The sequence below is a fragment of the Malus sylvestris genome, chromosome 17 (genome assembly GCF_916048215.2).
Source record: "Malus sylvestris chromosome 17, drMalSylv7.2, whole genome shotgun sequence".
NCBI classification, from domain to species: domain Eukaryota; kingdom Viridiplantae; phylum Streptophyta; class Magnoliopsida; order Rosales; family Rosaceae; genus Malus; species Malus sylvestris.
This window is the reverse complement of record NC_062276.1, coordinates 7,692,008-7,700,512: the sequence shown is the minus strand read 5'-3', so window position 1 is coordinate 7,700,512 and position 8,505 is coordinate 7,692,008.

The following is an 8,505-nucleotide window of genomic DNA, read 5'->3' as shown; positions in this document are numbered from 1 at the left end:
AGTAAGCCCTCCTATCCCCGGTTTAAGAACGATCCCTACTTATACATATACTACAATTGTCAAAAGAGGGTTTAATTTGAGTGCTTAACTTTCATCGCATCAAATTTTGGCATCGTTGTCGGGGATTAGCAAAGTTGCTAATCCCTCGTTGTTTCTTTTTATTTATTTTTGTGTGTTTTTATTTTAGTTTGCTGATTGGGTTTATTTCTTATTTTCAGGTACTAGTTTATGACTCGTAGTTCTCAACATATTAGTGCAAACATCTCAGAGTTCGACGGCGATTTTGAAAGAACTTTGAGAAGAAAGAAGAGGCATCCAGAACCTAGTGAACCTAGTTCAAGTTCAGAGGCCGAATCTGAATTTGAAGAAAAAGAAGAAGAAGTCATGGCAGCGGACAATCGTATAATCAAAGAACTCTCGGCCTCGGGGTTGGCAAATGATGCACCCCATTGCATTCAATACCCCATGGCTGCTCAAGGCAAGACCAATGAGTTCGAATTGAAGTCAAGCTTGTTGCATCACATTCCTAAATACCATGAGCTGTCCATGGAAGATCCAAACAAGCATCTTAAAGAGTTCGAAGTGGTTTGTTCGAGCATGACTCCTATCAATGTCGATGGGAACATTTTGATGATGAAGGCATTTCCATTCTCTCTTTTGGAAAGGGCTAAAGATTGGCTTTATGAGTTAGCACCCGGAACGGTCACGTCTTGGGAAAGCATGAAGAAGGCATTTTTAGAGAAGTTCTTCCCCACTTCGAGAGTCATTCTCTTGAGGAAGAAGATTAGTGGGATTCAACAAAATCAAGGTGAATCGTTTCCCACATATTATGAACGTTATAAAACTCTTGTTGCTTCATGTCCACAACAGCAAATGAATGAGGAGCTGCTCATTCAATACTTTTATGAAGGACTCTCCCCATGGAACGTCAAATGCTAGATGCCTCAGCGGGTGGTGCGTTGGTTGACATGACTCCGGTGGCTGCCAAGACTTTAATTGCAAACCAAGCACACAATGCACAACAATATGAGGGTGTTGGACAAAGAGAAGGCCCACGACAACATAGTGTGAATGAGGTAAATGCAATTTCTGAAATTCAATCACAACTTGCTAATCTTACCTATCTTGTGTCTCAGGTTGTAATTGGGTCAAAACCACAAGAAAATCAAGTTTGCACCGTGTGCTCCATCCAAGGGCATCCATCCGAGAAATGCCCTCAGTTGATCGAGAAGGGTGGATGGGAATCTGCCAAAGCTATTGGATTCCAAGGCCAAAATCAAACTAGATACGATCCATACTCGAACACATACAACCCCAGATGGAAAGATCACCCTAATATGAAGTGGAGAGAGCCCCAACAACCTGCACAACAAGGGGAATTTAGGCAAAACCCCCATGGGTTCCCATGGCCATATCAACAAAATTAACCACCCCCGGCCCAACCGAGAACAAGTTCGCCCATGGATAATGATCAACTTGTTCAATTGCTAACCAATGTGGCGCAGGGCATGCAAAATCAAGCCAAGGAGGTGGAAGATTTGAAAAAACAAATGGGACAAATGGCTGAATTCATGGGGCAATTCAGTAGAGAACAAGGCAAGTTACCAAGTTCAACAAATGTGAATCCAAAGGGCGGATTCGAATCCGCCAAAGCCATCATGTTGCGTAGTGGAAAAGAAGTTGGAAGTGAGCCGACACTCCTAAATCTGCCCAAAAAGAGGATGAAAAGCTGCAAAATAAGGAGGGGAGCACTAGCACACCCACGGAAAGAGTGAATAAACCGTTGCCCCAGGCCCCTATCATTCCTAAATCGGCCAAACAAGGTAAGTTGAGTTCAAATTCACTTAATACTAATCTGACTCATGTTCCTTTTCCTCGTAGGTTCATGCAATCGAAGAAGGATGAGAGTGAGAAGGACATTCTTGAAACATTCCGGAAAGTGCAAGTAAACATTCCACTCCTTGAGGCAATTAAACAAGTCCCGAAATATGCCAAATTTCTCAAAGAGTTATGCACAACCAAGAGAAGAATGTCGAACAAAGAGGTAGTTAAGGTAAGTGAAAATGTTTCAGCCGTATTGCAACATAAACTACCCACTAAATGCAAAGACCCCGGAAGTTTTACGATTCCCTGTGTGATTGGCAATACTCAATTTGAAAATGCAATGCTAGATTTAGGTGCATCTATAAATGTCATGCCTTACTCTATATATGCATCTATGAACTTGGGTGAATTGAAAAAGGATGGTGTGATTATACAATTGGCTGATCGTTCTAACGCATACCCAAAAGGTGTTTTGGAGGATGTTTTAGTACAGGTGAACCATTTGATCTTTTCGGCTGATTTTTATGTTTTAGACATGGAAGATTCAATCCATTCCACCTCTTTGCCGATTCTTCTTGGTAGGCCATTCATGAAGACAGCCCGTACAAAGATTGATGTATACAAGGGAACTTTGACAATGGAATTCGATGGGGAAGTTATCAATTTTAATATTTCTGAAACTATGAGATATCCCGTTGATGATCACTCTTGCTTTTCTATTGATGTTATTGATTCTTTGGCACAGGAGTATCTTGAGGAATTGAACGAGGATGCCCTTGAAATAGCCATTACGAAGGGCATAGAACTAAAAAACCAAGAACTTGGGGCAATGCAAACCCACGGCCAAATTGGGGAGCCCAATGTCGTGCCCTTTAATGAGGAAGTTGTGGAGGTTGTGGCTGCCCTTGAGTCGCTTCCATGACAATATGGTAAGGTTCCTCTCTCAATTTCAAGTTCAGTTTCTACTAAGATGTTACCTTCTGTTGATCAGGCACCTACTCTTGAACTTAAGTCGTTGCCGGACCATTTGAAATATGTGTTTTTGGGAGATGATGAGACATTGCCCGTCATTGTTTCTTCAAGTCTCATGACACATGAGGAAGAAAAGCTTGTGAGAGTGCTACGAGAGCACAAAACAGCCATGGGGTGGACCTTGGCTGACATTAGGGGAATTAGCCCCACCATTTGCATGCACCGCATACTTCTTAAGGAGGGGACTAAACCATCCCGAAAGGCTCAACGCCGTCTCAACCTTCCTATGATGGAAGTTGTGAAGAAGGAAATAATCAAGCTCTTAGATTGTGGCGTGATCTATCCTATCTCCGATAGCCATTGAGTTTCACCAGTTCAAGTCGTTCCCAAGAAGTCTGGAGTTACTGTTGTCAAGAATGATGAGAACGAGTTGGTACCTACACAAATTCAAACCGGATGGCGTGTTTGTATTGACTATAGGAAGCTAAACGCTACAACGAGGAAATATCACTTTCCTTTGCCATTCATCGACCAAATGCTTGAAAGGTTAGCCGGTCGTGCTTTTTATTGTTTTCTTGATGGATATTCTGGATATAACCAAATTGTGATAGCACCGGATGACCAAGAGAAGACCACATTCACATGTCCCTTTGGAACTTTTGCCTATCGTCGCATGCCATTCGGCCTATGCAACGCACCTGCCACTTTCCAAAGGTGTATGGTAAGTATATTCTCCGATTATGTTGAGAAGATAATTGAGGTATTTATGGATGATTTCAGTGTATTTGGGGAGTCTTTTGATAATTGTTTGGATAATCTGACCTTGATCTAGAAACGATGTGTTAAAACTAACCTTGTGTTGAATTGGGAAAAATGCCACTTTATGGTTAAACAAGGTATAGTTTTAGGCCATATTGTTTCAAAAAAAGGAATTGAAGTAGATAAATAAAAAATAGACCTTGTACGTCACTTACCCTCTCCTACTTCGGTTAGAGAGGTTCGTTCGTTTCTTGGCCATGCAGGGTTCTACAGGCGTTTCATCAAGGATTTTTCCAAAATATCCAACCCCCTTTGCCGATTGCTTCAAAAAGATGTGCCCTTCCAGTTTGATGAGGAGTGTGAATCAGCATTCAAGCAGCTCAAAGAGAAGCTCACTTCAGCCCCTATCATTGTTCCTCCCGATTGGAGCCTTCCTTTCGAGCTTATGTGTGATGCATCCGACTATGCATTAGGCGCTGTTTTGGGGCAAAGAAAAGACAAGCAGCCGCATGTTATATACTATGCCTCTCGGACTCTCAATGATGCCCAATTGAACTACTCCACAACGGAAAAAGAACTTCTAGCTGTTGTCTTTGCTTTAGATAAATTTCGATCTTACTTAATTGGAACTAAAGTGATTGTTTATACTGATCATGAAGCTTTAAAGTACTTACTAACGAAGAAGGAAGCAAAACCGAGGCTCATTCGTTGGATGCTTCTTCTTCAAGAGTTTGACATCGAAATCCGAGACAAGAAAGGAAGCGAGAATGTGGTGGTTGACCACTTGAGCCGAATGGTCCATCAGGAGCATGAGCATAATGTGCCTATCCCTGAAACTTTCCCTGATGAGCAGCTACTATCCATTGAGGTAAGTGAACCATGGTATGCCGATCTAGTGAATTACATAGTGTCTAAACAAGTTCCTAGCACTCTCACCAAGCACCAATGTGATAAACTTCGAAAAGATGCACGTTTCTATGTTTGGGATGATCCCTATTTGTGGAAGTATTGCTCTGATCAGATTTTGCGTAGATGTGTGCATGATTGTGAATTTCTTTCGATCCTAAGATTTTGTCATACTTATGCTTGTGGTGGACATTTTGGCACTCAAAGAACGGCATTAAAGGTTCTTGAATGTGGATTTTATTGGCCCACATTGTTTAAAGATGCTAGAACTTATTGTCTAACGTGTGATCGATGCTAAAGAATGGGAAACATAGGTACCAAGGATCAAATGCCGCAGCAACCCCTATCCTTTGTTGAAATTTTTGACGTTTGGGGTATTGATTTCATGGGTCATTTCCCTCCATCTTATGGTTTCACTTATATCTTGCTAGCTGTTGATTACGTTTCAAAATGGGTGGAAGCAAAAGCCACTCATACTAACGATTCTAAGGTTGTTGCAGATTTTGTGAAAACTAACATTTTTGCTAGGTTTGGAATGCCTAGAGTTCTCATTAGTGATAGAGGATCCCACTTTTGTAATCAAACCATTGAGGCTTTGCTCAAAAAGTACAACGTTACACATAAGGTTTCAACACCTTATCATCCTCAGACCAATGGGCAAGCCAAGGTTTCAAACAGAGAGATCAAGCAAATCCTTGAGAAAACTGTGGGGCCAACAAGGAAGGATTGGAGCTTGCGCTTAGACGATGCATTGTGGGCTTATCGTACGGCCTACAAAACTCCCATTAGCATGTTCCCTTTTCGGCTTATCTATAGTAAGCCATGTCATTTGCCCGTCAAGTTAGAGCACAAAGCACATTGGGCTGTGAAGACCTTCAACATGGATATAGATGCTGCCGGGGTGCATAGAAAGCTCCAATTAAATGAACTCAAGGAGATTAGGCACGAGGCGTATGAGAATGCTCGGATTTACAAGGATAAGACCAAGGCGTATCATGACAAGATGCTTCGTACAAAGACATTCTCCAAGGGGCAAAAAGTGATTCTCTTTGATTCTCGCCTTCGGTTTGACCCTTTGTTATTACTAATGTTTTTTCCCATGGTGCAGTCCAAGTCCAAAGCATGAAAACCGGCCATGAATTTAAGGTGAATGGGTATCGTTTGAAGCCCTATTACGACCTGTTTGAGGAGCATATCGTGGAGGAAATACCTCTCCATGCCGTGAGCCCTAATGGAGCTTAAAATGAGGTATCGTCCGGCTCCAAGACGTTAAAGAAAGCGCTTCTTGGGAGGCAACCCATGTATTCAAATAAGGAAGATTTTTGAATTGCTCCACAATCAGTTTTGCGTTTCTAAAAACCTTCCATTTTCTGTAGTTTTATTTTGCCTTGATTGTCATTTTTATTTTGTTGCTTGTTTAAATTGTTTTTGGTGTGGGTTTATTTTTGAAACACTGACAATTATGCAAGGTATTTTTACATTCATAAAAAAGAAAGGAACATTAAGCAGATAAATACAAGAGTGAGCCTTCACAAAGGCTGCTTAGGAGAAGTCTCAGTAGTCGGCGGAGCCCCAGAAGGAGGAGGCATCGGAGGTTGATCATTTGGAGCTTCATTACGCGGTACAGCCCCAGAAGACGAAGGCAAATGCTGTTGGAACAAACCCAACAAACCGCTGATGATCAAGTAAAATCTGACCATCAGATTCCTGCATCTGGTCAATCTTCCTCTTCATGTTTGTAGCATAATTATGTGCGAGCCTGTGCAATTGTTTATTTTCATGCTTAAGCCCTCTAATCTCCTGCTTGAGACTTATCACTTCAGACGCCAATGATTCAACTTGACGGGTTCGGGCAAATAGGCGTTAGGCCATATTGGACACGGAACTTGCGCACTGCATACTGAGAGCCAAATATTCCTTAACAGCCAACTCATCAAACCGTTTGGCAAGTAGTCTGTTATCTTTGGGAGTGACAAGGTTCCTGGCCACCACCGCAGCTGTCATATCATTCTTCATCACCGAATCCCCAACGGTAAGGGGACCAGTAGGGGATATGAAGGATGGGCGCCATATGTTGTCTGGAGAAGGCGGGGCTGCCTCTTCACCAAGGTTCAAGTTAAAACGACGGTCGGAAGGGCCAGACATTTTTCAGAGGTGTTAAAGAAAGAGGAGATCGGACAAGTCAAGATCATAGAAGTGCAAAACGGGAGTTTTTACAGGCAAAAATTCGAGTGTGCTTTGAACGTCCTGCATACCTCTATAAAAATCAGCACGCGATGGGATTTCAGATATCGAAGAGGCGAGCTCAGAAATCGAAGAGGCCAACTAAAAAAATCAAAGAGGCACTAGCTTTCTCAAAAGCTGAGCTTGCTCAGAAACCACGGCCAATCTTCTTTTCCAGATTTGTCCGCACTTGTCACATGCAACTCAACGGGATTTCAAAGATCGAAGAGGCAATTCCAGATATCGGAGAGGCATCTGCTTTTGCAGACGTGTCAACATCTGTCACATGCAGAGTAAGCTTTGCAGAAATCACGGGCAGTTTGTCGAAGCGCCGATTCCAACCATCTGCTTTTCCAGACGTGTCAACATCTGTCACATGCAGAGTAAGCTTTCCGGAAATTACGGGCAATCTGTTGAAGATCTCTTGTGAAATAGAAAGCACGTGAATTTTACTATTAAATAATCCAACGGTTGCTGAAAATAGTGAAAGACACACCAGTTATTGATTCTTATAAATGTCATCCTTCACCCTCAATTGCAAGGCAGACATACATAACCCTTCTTCTTCTCAGAGAATGCCTTTCCAACAAACCCTCTCGAGTCACTCAGTGTTCCTAATTCCTTGGGGTACCTCTGCAAACAACTCATCCAAAGCAAAAGTATTTCATATCATAAAGGTTGAAAGCAAAAGTATCTCATATCATGCTTTCTCCATGTCCTTTTCCTTGTCTTTGTTTTAGGACAAGGAGAAAGAGAGCAATCAGCCAGCACCAGGTATCAATCTTTCGATCTGGAACCGACTGCCTGGAACCCTTTCCTGATTGCTTACCTAGCCTTGCTCTCGAGTACTCATCTTTATCATCTTATGCTTCCTCTTCGTCTACCACATCTGTCTGGGGAACAGATAAAGGAAGTGAAAATGATACCTCGAAGCATGTGGAGACAATTTACCAATTCATCCTCAGCTAGGGACAAGGAGAAAGAAAGCAAGAGGTGGGCACTTGGAAAGATTGAAGAAAGAAATAGACCAACACCTCTACCTCGTGCCTACCTGCCGTGCAGAAGAAACAAGCAGAGAAGAATGCAGACTGCACAATTAAATCAACCCAGCAGAAGGAGTCTGATTTGAAACCAATGAACTCTTGTATTCCTCGCTCAGAATTCCAAACCAGTTCGAGATCAAAGCTGTGGAAAGATAACAAGATCATCTATCTCCAAAACCAGATTTGCGTTCTTAAACTCTACTCTGTCTAATTTTTACTTTGCCATACTTGTCATGTTTATTCGTTGTTTGTTTATTTGCTTGTTTTTGTGTGATTTTATGCTTGAAACATTGAGGACAATGTTTGATTTAAGTGTGGGGGGTAACCATTGTTTTGCATGAAATTCGTAGGAGTTTGTCACCCATTACTTCTAGTGTTGTTCCTTGTTGTTTTTAAGCTGTTTTGGAGTGTTTCAGTGTGTTTTGACATAAAAATCCAAAAATCTCATAAAATTTTGAAAATTTGTTTTGAAAAACCCAAAAAAGAGTTGTTTTTGTATGTTTATTTGTGTCTTAGGGTACCTTCCAACACAATGATGAGGATTTGCTTTTTAATTGTATGACTGTTAAAGAGAGTTATAAACATGGATGAAAATTTGATTTACTCTTTGGTGTATGCTTGGTTGTGGTTATAACTTACGAATTCACATGCAATCATAAAGGAAAAATCAGTTTTGTAACATGCTTGAAAGAAGGAACTCAAATGTACGCTACAACCTTGTGAGACTTGAGCCTAAACGTTTATTTGGAGAGTTAATAATATGTGCATCATTGTTTTC